General features: G+C 40.2%; 1 protein-coding gene across 8 annotated transcripts in view; it reads right to left on the bottom strand.

Annotated features, from left to right (window-relative positions):
• LOC142858703 (cell adhesion molecule CEACAM1-like) overlaps positions 1-11,143 on the bottom strand; it is a 238,812-nt gene that overhangs the window by 93,001 nt on the left and 134,668 nt on the right. The window lies entirely within an intron of this gene.

The raw sequence follows: 11,143 nt of genomic DNA, 5'->3' as shown, positions 1-11,143 counted from the left end.
GAGGAAGCAGAAATTTTTTTCAACAACTAAAAAAACAAAAACAAAAAAAGACCTAATGATTCTCTTAATTTCCTCAGTGCCTGTTGTTATATTCCCCTTTTCATTTCTGATTTTGTTAATTTGGATATTCTCTCTCTTCATTTTGATTAGTTTGGATAAGGGTTTGTCAATCTTCTTGATTTTCTCAAACAACCAGTTCTTTGTTACATTGATTCTTTGGATCGTTTTCTGTGTTTCTATTTTGTTGATTTCAGCCATCAATTTGATTATTTCCTCTCTTCTAGTCCTCCTGGATGAGTCTGCTTTTTTTCTAGAGCTTTCAGTTGTGCTGTTAAGTTGCTAATGTGAGCTTTCTCTGTTTTCTTTATGTGGGCACTTTAGTGCTATTAACTTTCCTCTTAGCACTGCTTTCATATTGTCCAATAGGTTTGGGTATGTTGTGTCTTTATTTTTGTTGAATTCAAGGAAGACTTTAATTTCTTCCTTTATTTCTTCCCTGACCCAGGGGTGGTTCAGTAGTTGACTGTTCAGTTTCCATGAGTTTGTAGGCTTTCTGGGGGTTGAATTTTTGTTAAATTCTAACTTTATTCCATGGTGATCTGATAAGACACAGGTGGTTACTAAATTTTTTTTGTATCTTAGAAGTTTGCTTCGTTACCAAGTATGTGATCATTTTTTGAGAAGGTTCCATAAGATGCTGAGAAAAAGCTATATTCTTTCCTATTTGGGTGGAATGTTCTATAGATGTCTTTAAGTCCATTTGGTTCATTACCTCCATTAGTTCTCTTATTTCTGTTAGGTTTCTGTCTGGTTGACCTGTCTATTGGTGAGAAAGGAGTGTTGAAGTCTCCTACTTTTAGTGTGTGCGGTTTGATATGTGCTTTGAGTTCAAGTAATGTTTCTTTTACATATGTTGGTGCTTTTATATTAGGGGCATAGATATTCAGGATTGAGACTTCATCCTGATGAATTGTTCCTGTTATGAGTATAAAATATCCCTCTCCATCTCTTCTGATTGATTTTAGTTTGAAGTCACCTTTGTTAGAAATTAGTATGGCCACACCTGCTTGTTTCTTAGGTCCATTTGCTTGATAAACCTTTTCCCAGCCTTTTACTCTGAGTAGATGTCTATCTTTGTGGTTGAGGTGTGTTTCTTGTAAACAGCAGAATGTTGGATCCTGTTTTCGTATCCAATCTCTTAGCCTGTGCCTTTTTATAGGTGAGTTGAGTCCATTTATATTAAGTGATATTAATGACCAGTGGTTGTTAACTCCAGTCATTTTTTCTTTCTTTGTTTTTTTTTTGGCATTAGAGTTTTTGTGTTTCCCTTCTTCTAGTTGTGCTGGTGAAGGGTCATTAGATGTCAGAGTTATTGTGGGTATTGTTGGACTCCTTTGTTTTTGATTTTCCTTCTATTACTTTCTGTAAGGCGGGATTTGTAGCTATGTAGTATTTAAATTTGTTTTTATCCTGGAAAATTTTGTTTTCTCCATTTATAGTGAACGAAAGTTTGGCTGGGTATAGTAGTCTGGGCTTACATCCATGGTCTCTTAGTTTTTGTAGTACATCTATCCAGGACCTTCTGGCTTTCATGGTTTCCATAGAGAAGTCAGGTGTAAGTCTGATAGGTTTACCTTTATAAGTAACTTGACCTTTTTCCTTTGCAGCTCTTAATATTCTTTCTTTATTCTGTAGGTTTTGTGTTTTGATTATTATGTGGTGAGGAAATGGTTTTTTTTATGTATTTTTTTTATTGATAAAAGGAGAATAAAGAAAAGAAAGAAAAAAAAAACAAATTTCCACCTCCTCCCAGCCTCCCATTTCCCTCCCCCTCCTCCCATTCTTCTCCCCCTCTTCCCACCTCTCTCACCTTCCCCCCACTTTTCTCCCCCTCCCTCTCCAGTCCAAAGAGCAGTCAGGGTTCCCTGCCCTGTGGTAAGTCCTAGGTCCTCCCCCCTCCGTCCATATCTAGGTAGGTGAACATCCAAACTGGTTAGGCTCCCACCAAGCCAGCACATTGCGTTGGATCAAAACCGCGTGCCATTGTCCTTGGCGTCTCATCAGCCCTCCTTGTTCGTCATGTTCAGAGATTCCAGTTTTATCCCATGCTTTTTTTTGGTAACAGTCCAGCTGGCCTTGGTGAGCTCCCAGTAGATCAGCTCCACTGTCTCAGTGGGTGGGTGCACCCCTCGTGGTCCCGACTTCTTTGCTCATGTTCTCCCTCCTTCTGCTCCTCCTTGGGACCTTGGGAGCTCTATCCAGTGTTCCAGTATGGGTCTCTGTCTCTATCTCCATCCATCGCCAGATGAAAGTTCTAGGATGATATGCATGATATTCGTCAGTATTGCTCTAGGATAGGGTCATTTCAGGTTCCCTATCCTCAGCTGCCCAAGGAACTAACTGGGGGCCTCAGCTTGGGCACCTGGGATCCCCTCTAGGGTCAAGTCTCCTGCCCATCCTAAAGTGGGTCCTTTAACTAAGAAATGGGGTTCCGTGCTCCCCTATCCAACCTATCTTTATCCCGATCCTCCTGTTTCCCCAAGTCCCCCCTCCTTTCCTTCTACCTTTTCTCTCTCCATCTCCCCTTACCCCCCATCCCACCCCACCCCCAACATCCCACTTTTCTCCCCGGCAATTTTGTATACTTCCCTTATCCAAGAGGATAACTATATGTTTTTCCTTGGGTTCACCTTCTTACTTAGCTTCTTTAGATTCGCCTATTGTAGACTCCGTGGCCCCTATTTATGGCTAGAAACCAATTATGAGTGAGTACATCCCATGTTCATCTTTTTGGGTCTGGGATACCTCACTCAGGATAGTGTTTTCTATTTCCATCCATTTGCATGCAAAATTCGAGAAGTCATTGTTTTTTACCGCAGCGTAGTACTCTAATGTGTATATATTCCATACTTTCTTCATCCATTCTTCCATTGAAGGGCATCTAGGTTGTTTCCAGGTTCTGGCTATTACAAATAATACTGCTATGAACATAGTTGAACAAATGCTTTTGACATGTGATAGAGCATCTCTTGGGTAAATTCCCAAGAGTGGTATTGCTGGGTCGAGGGGTAGGTTGATCCCGAATTTCCTGAGAAACCGAAACACTGACTTCCACAGTGGTTGCACAAGATTGCATTCCCACCAGCAATGGATGAGTGTACCCCTTCCTCCACAGCCTCTCCAGCAAAGGCTATCCTTGGTGTTTTTGACTTTAGCCATTCTGACAGGTGTAAGATGATATCTCAAAGTTGTTTTGATTTGCATTTCCCTGATCGCTAAGGAGGTTGAACATGACCTTAAGTGTCTTTTGGCCATTTGAACTTCTTCTGTTGAGAATTCTCTGTTCAGTTCAGTGCCCCATTTTTTAATTGGGTTAATTAGCCTTTTAAAGTCTAGTTTCTTGAGTTCTCTATATATTTTGGAGATCAGACCTTTGTCTGTTGTGGGGTTGGTGAAGATCTTCTCCCAGTCAGTAGGTTGCCTTTGTGTCTTAGTGACAGTGTCCTTTGCTTTACAGAAGCTTCTCAGTTTTAGTAGGTCCCATTTATTCAATGTTGCCCTTAATGTCTGTGCTTCTGGGGTTATACCTAAGAAGCGATCACCTGTGCCCATCTGTTGTAGAGTATTTCCCACTTTCTCTTCTATCAGGTTCAGTGTTATCGGGCTGATATTGAGGTCTTTAATCCATTTGGACTTGAGTTTTGTGCACGGTGATAGATATGGGTCTATTTTCATTCTTCTACAGGTTGACATCCAGTTGTGCCAGCACCATTTGTTGAAGATGCTTTCTTTCTTCCATTGTATACTTTTAGCTCCTTTATCGAAAATGAGGTGTTCATAGGTTTGTGGGATTAAATCCGGGTCTTCTATACGATTCCATTGGTCGACTTCTCTGTTTTTATGCCAGTACCACCCTGTTTTCATTACTGTAGCTCTGTAATAGAGTTTGAAGTCAGGGATGGTAATACCTCCAGAAGATCCTTTATTGTATAGGATTGTTTTGGCTATCCTGGGTTTTTTGTTTTTCCATATAAAGTTGATTATTGTCCTCTCAAGATCTGTGAAGAATTTTGATGGGACCTTGATGGGGATTGCATTGAATCTATAAATTGCCTTTGGTAGAATTGCCATTTTTACTATGTTGATCCTCCCAATCCAAGAGCAAGGGATGTCCATCCATTTTTTGGTATCCTCCTCAATTTCTTTCTTCAATGCCTTAAAGTTCTTATCAAATAGATCTTTCACTTCCTTGGTTAGATTTACCCCAAGATATTTTATGCTGTTTGTGGCTATCGTGAATGGAGAAGCTTCTCTGATTTCCCTCTCTGCTTCCATATCCTTTGTGTATAAGAGGGCGACTGATTTTTTGGAGTTGATCTTGTATCCTGCCACATTACTAAAGCTGTTTATCAGCTGTAAAAGTTCTTTGGTGGAGTTTTTGGGGTCGCTTATGTACACTATCATATCATCTGCGAATAACGAAAGTTTAACTTCTTCCTTTCCAATTCGAATCCCCTTGATCCCATTATGTTGTCTTATTGCTATTGCTAGAACTTCCAGCACTATATTGAAGAGGTATGGTGAAAGTGGACAGCCTTGTCGTGTTCCTGAGTTAAGCGGGATGGCTTTGAGTTTCTCTCCGTTTAATTTGATGTTAGCTGTCGGTTTGCTGTATATAGCTTTTATTATATTTAGGTATGACCCTTGTATCCCTAATCTCTCCAAGACTTTTAACATAAATGGATGTTGAATTTTGTCAAATGCTTTTTCAGCATCCAATGAAATGATCATATGGTTTTTTTCTTTCAGTTTGTTTATATGCTGGATTACATTGATAGATTTTCGTATGTTGAACCAGCCCTGCATCTCAGGAATGAAGCCTACTTGATCATAATGTATAATTTTTCGGATGTGTTCTTGGATTCGGTTTGCCAGAATTTTGTTGAGGATTTTTGCGTCGATATTCATGAGTGAGATCGGCCTGTAATTCTCTTTCCTGGTTGAGTCTTTGTGTGGTTTTGGTATCAGAGTAACTGTAGCTTCATAAAAGGAATTTGGTAGTGACCCTTCTGTTTCTATATTGTGGAATACATTGAGGAGAATAGGAATTAGGTCTTCTTGGAAGTTCTGGTAGAATTCCGCATTGAACCCATCTGGCCCTGGGCTTTTTTTGGTAGGGAGGTTTTTGATAACAGCTTCTAATTCTTCACGACTTACAGGTCTGTTTAGATTGTTCACCTGGTCCTGGTTTAATTTTGGTAAATGGTATTTATCTAAAAAAGTGTCCATTTCTTTTACATTTTCCAGTTTAGTGGCATACAGGCTTTTGTAGTAAGATCTAATGACTCTCTGAATTTCCTCTGTGTTTGTGGTTATGTCCCCCTTTTCATTCCTGATCTTATTAATTTGCGTGTTCTCTCTCTGCCGTTTGATTAGTTTGGATAGGGGTTTATCAATCTTGTTGATTTTCTCCAGGAACCAGCTTTTTGTTTCATTGATTCTTTGGACTGTTTTCTGTGTTTCTATTTTGTTGATTTCCGCCCTCAGTTTGATTATTTCCAATCTTCTACTCCTCCTAGGTGAGTCTGCTTCTTTTTTTTCTAGAGCTTTCAGGTGGGCTGTTAAGTCTTCAATATGTGCTTTCTCTGTTTTCTTTAAGTGGGCACTTAGTGCGATGAACTTTCCTCTTAGCACTGCTTTCATAGTGTCCCATAAGTTTGAGTATGTTGTTTCTTTATTTTCATTGAATTCAAGGAAGACTTTAATTTCTTTCTTTATTTCTTCCTTAATCCAGGTATGGTTCAGTAGTTGACTGTTCAGTTTCCATGAGTTTGTAGGCTTTCTGGGGGTAGCATTGTTGTTGAATTCAAATTTAATCCATGGTGATCTGATAAGATGCAGGTGGTTACTAATATTTTTTTGTAACTGTGTAAGTTAGCTTTGCTACCGAGTATGTGGTCAGTTTTCGAGAAGGTTCCATGAGCTGCAGAGAAGAAGGTATATTCTTTCCTGTTCGGGTGGAATAATCTATAGATGTCTGTTAAGTCCATTTGCTTCATTACCTCCATTAATTCTCTAATTTCTCTGTTAGGTTTCTGTTTGATTGACCTGTCCATTGGTGAGAGAGGAGTGTTGAAGTCTCCTACTATTAGTGTGTGTGGTTTGATGGCTGCCTTGAGTTTTAGTAATGTTTCTTTTACATACGTGGGTGCTTTTATATTAGGGGCGTAGATATTCAGAATTGAGACCTCATCCTGATGAATTGTTCCTGTTATGAGTATAAAATGTCCCTCTCCATCTCTTCTGATTGATTTAAGTTTGAAGTCCACTTTGTTAGAAATTAATATGGCCACACCTGCTTGTTTCTTAGGTCCATTTGCTTGATAGGTCTTTTCCCAGCCCTTTACTCTGAGTAGGTGCCTGTCTTTGTGGTTGAGGTGTGTTTCTTGTAGACAGCAGAATGTTGGATCCTGTTTTCGAATCCAATCCCTTAGTCTGTGCCTTTTTATAGGTGAGTTGAGCCCATTGACATTAAGTGATATTAATGACCAGTGGTTGTTAACTCCGGTCACTTTTTTAGTAGTAGGGTTTGTGTGTTTCCCTTCTTTGAGATGCGCTGGTGAAAGGTCTCTAGATGACTGAGTTATTGTGGGCATTGTTGGACTCCTTGGTTAGTGATTTTCCTTCTATAATTTTCTGTAAGGCTGGATTTGTGGCTACGTATTGTTTAAATTTGTTTTTATCCTGGAAAATTTTGTTTTCTCCATTTATAGTGAACGAAAGCTTGGCTGGATATAGTAGTCTGGGCTTGCATCCATGATCTCTTAGTTTTTGCAGTACATCTATCCAGGACCTTCTGGCTTTCATGGTTTCCATAGAGAAGTCAGGTGTAAGTCTGATAGGTTTACCTTTATAAGTAACTTGGCCTTTTTCCTTTGCGGCTCTTAATATTCTTTCTTTATTCTGTATATTTTGTGTTTTGATTATTATATGGCGAGGTGATGTTTTCTTTTGATCCAGCCTATTTGGTGTTCTGTATGCTTCTTGAACCTTCATAGGTACCTCTTTCTTCAGGTTGGGAAAGTTTTCTTCTATAATTTTGTTAAGTATATTTTCTGTACCGTTGAGCTGCACTTCTTCTCCTTCTTCTACTCCAATTATTCTTAGGTTTGGTCTTTTTATTGTGTCCCAAATTTCCTGAATGTTTTGTCATGAGAATTTGTTGGTTTTGCTGTTTTCTTTGATCAGTGTGTTTATTTTCTCTATGGTATCTTCAGTGTCTGATATTCTCTCTTCTATCTCTTGTAATCTGTTGTTAGTACCTGTCTCTGTCATTCCTGTTCATTTACCCAGATTTTCCATCTCCATTCTTCCCTCAGTTTGTGCTTTCTTCATTGCTTCCATTTCATTCTTCATGTCTTGAACTGCTTCCCTAACCTGTTTGATTGCTTTTTCTTGTTTCTCTTGGTTTTCTTGCGTGTCTTTGAGCGATTTATTCATTTCCTCTACCTTTTTGTTTGTAATCTCTAATTGTTTATGGCAGTTTTTCACCTCCTGTTTAAGATCCTCTATTATTTTCATATAGTTAACTTTTGAGTCGATTTCTTCTATTTCTTCAGGAGTAGGGTGTACAATTCTTCTTATTTCGGGATCCCTGGTTTCTGGTGGTGTCATGTTGCCTTTCAGGTTGTTGGAGGAATTCTTGTATTGGCGCCTTCCCATCTCTTCCTTCAAATGGAGCCAGGAGAGGCCTGGTCTCTTGGTCCAGTCTTTGCTGTGATTGACTCTCTGGGTATATCTCTTCAGTGTAGAAGTAGGAACCGTTCCCGCCCCTGGATAGCACACACTCACCCGTCCTGATGGGATTCCTCAGCAACTAAACAGGGCTGCCAGTAACCCAATGATCCAGGGCCAACAGGATAAATGGAGCAAGGGGGGGATGGTATCCAGGAGCGCGCAGGAAGCCTGGCGCCAGAGCTGAAGGTGCCCGGCTCCCTTACAGGGGACCCTGAGGTCTGCCCGGTAGGCAGGCACTCACCGCTCTGGGTGGGTCGCCTTAGTTTAGGAGCTTAAAACTGTACTTGAGCACTGGTCCTAGCATACAGCAGGGCAGGGTTGGGGAGGGGTGCTGGGGGGGCTGGATCGTGGGAAAGATAGACAGCCCTGCAGAAGGAGCTGGGGGAGGGGGTTTGTGCTCTCTTCCGGGACAGTCCGCCCCTGGATAGCACACACTCACCCGTCCTGATGAGATTCCTCAGCAACTAAGCAGGGCCGCCAGTAGCCCAATGATCCAGGGCCAACAGGATGAATGGAGGAAATGGTTTTTTTTTGATCCATTCTATTCAGTGTTCTGTATGCTTCTTGAACCTTCAAAGGAATATCTTTCTTTAGGTTGGGAAAGTTTTCTTCTATAACTTTATTAAATATATTTTCTGGACCGCTGAGCTGTACTACTTCTCCTTCTTCACTTATTATTCTTAGGTTTGGTCTTTTTATTGTGTCCCAGATTTCCTGAATGTTTTATGATGAGAATATGTTGGTTTTGCTGTTTTCTTTGATCAGTGTGTTTATTTTCTCTATGGTATCTTCAGTGTCTGGGATTTTTTCTTCTATGTCTTGTAATCTGTTGGTAGTACTTGTCTCTGTAGTTCCTGTTCGTTTACCTATATTTTCCATCTCCAGCCTTTCCTCGGTTTGCATTTTCTTCATTACTTCCATTTCATTCTTCATGTCTTGAACCGTTTCCCTTACCTGTTTGATTGCTTTATCTTGTTTCTCTTGGTTTTCTTGGGTATCTTTGAGAGATTTATTCATTTCCTCAACCTTTTTGTTTGTAATCTCTAATTGTTTATGGCAGTTTTTCACCTCCTGTTTAAGGTCCTATATTATTTTCATATTTTCACTTTTGAGTCGATTTCTTCTAATTCTTCTGGAGTAGGGTGCACAATTCTTCTTATTTCGGGATCCCTGGATTCTGGTGATGTCATGTTGCCTTTCAGGTTGTTGGAGAAATTCTTGCATTGGTGCCTGCCCATCTCTTCCTTCAAATGGAGCCAGGAGAAGCCTGGTGTCTTGGTCTAGTCTTTGATGTGACTGACTCTCTGGGTGTATCTCCTCAGTGTAGAAGCAGGAACCGTTCCTGTCCAGATGGAACTCCTCAGCACCGAAACATGGACACCTGGTATTCCAATGACCCGCGGACAAAAGGGCAAATGTGGGGGCAGGGCAGGGTCGAGTAGAACACAGGAGACCCTGCAGCACAAGCTGAAGGTGCCCATGCTCCCTTACGGGGGACCTTGAGGCCTGCCCAGTAGGCAGGCACTCACCACTCTGGGTGTTTAGCATTAGTGTAGGAGCGGAAAACTGTTCTTGAGCAAAGGACCTAGCAGATAGCAGGGCAGGCTTGTGGGGGGGGGTGCTGGGGAGCTGGGTCATGTGTAAGAAAGTTAGCCCTGCAGCAGGAGCTGGGGGAGGGATTTTTGTGCTCTCTTCCAGGACAATCCGCCCCTGGATAGCACACACTCACCTGTCCAGATGGAACTCCTCAGCACCTAAACAGGGACGCCTGGTAGCCCAATGAGCCGGGGACAAAAGGACGCTGAAATGCCTTTCTTGAAACCACACAGAATGCTGCCAGAGAATCCTGAATGCTGAACGAGAGTCAAAGTCGAATCATTAGGTCTTACTACAAAAATCTGTACTCCACAAAATTGGAAAATGTGAAATAAATGAACATTTTTTAAGATAGATATCATATACCAAAATTAAATCAAGTCCATGTGAGTAATTTAAATAGACCTATAAGCTGCAAGGAAATAGAAGTTGTCATCAAAACCCCCCCCCCACCCAAAAAAAGCCCAGGTCTGTATTGTTTTAGTGCAGAATTCTACAAGAACTTTCAAGAAGAGCTAATACCTATACTCCTACCAGTGTTCCACATAATAGAAACAGATGGGTCATTGCCAAACTCTTTTTATAAAGCTACAGTTACCCTGATACCAAAACCACACAAAGAGTCAACCAAGAAAGAGAATTACAGACCCATCTCACTCATGAACATGAATGTAAAAATTCTCAATGAAGTACTGGCAAACCAAATACAAGAACACATAAAAAAAATCATCCACCATGATCAAATAGGCTTTATCCCAGAGATGCAGGGCTGGTTCAACATAGAAAAAAAATCTATCAATGTAATACATCATATAAATAAACTGAAATAAAAAACCATATGACCATTTCATTAGATGCTGAAAACGCATTTGACAAAATCCAATACCCCTTTATGATAAAGGTCTTGGAGAGATTAGGGATACAAAGATCATATTTAAATATAATAAAAAAATACAGCAAGCCGACAGCTAACATCAATTTAAATGGAGAGAAACTCAAAGCGATTCCACTAAAACCAGAAACAAGACAAGGCTGTCCACTCTCTCCATATCTCTTCAGCATAGTTCTTGAAGATTTAGCAATAGCAATAAGACAACATAAGGAGATTAAGGAGATTCACATGGGAAAGGAAAAAGTCAAATTTCATTATTTGCAGATGATATGATAGTGTACATAAGTGACCCCAAGAACTCTACCAGAGAACTCCTACAGATGATAAATACCTTCAGTGATGTGGCAGGATACAAGATCAACTAAAAAAATCAGTAGCCCTCCTACACACAAATGATAAAGAAGCTGAGAGGGAAATCAGAGAAACATCATCTTTTACAATAACCACAATTAACATAAAATATCTTGTGGTAACACTAACCAAGGAAGTGAAAGACCTATTTAACAATTACTTTAAGTCTTTGAAGAAAAAAAATTGAAGAAGAAAACAGAAAATGGGAAGATCTCCCATGCTCTTGGATAGGTAGGATCAACATAATAAAGATGGGCATCCTACCAAAAGCAGTCTATAGATTCAATGCAATCCCCATCAAAATCCCAACAAAATTCTTCACAGACCTTGAAAGAATAATTCTCAACTTCATATGTAAAAACAAAAAACCTAGGATAGCCAAAACAATCCTATACAATAAAGGGACTTCGAGAGGCATTGCCATCCCTGACATCAAGCTCTATTACAGAGCTACAGTAATTAAAACAGTTTGGTATTGGATTAAAACAGAGACGTTGACCAATGGAA

This window comes from Microtus pennsylvanicus, chromosome 1, assembly GCF_037038515.1.
Source record: "Microtus pennsylvanicus isolate mMicPen1 chromosome 1, mMicPen1.hap1, whole genome shotgun sequence".
Taxonomy (NCBI): Eukaryota; Metazoa; Chordata; class Mammalia; order Rodentia; family Cricetidae; genus Microtus; species Microtus pennsylvanicus.
This window is presented reverse-complemented; position numbering and strand designations above follow the sequence as displayed.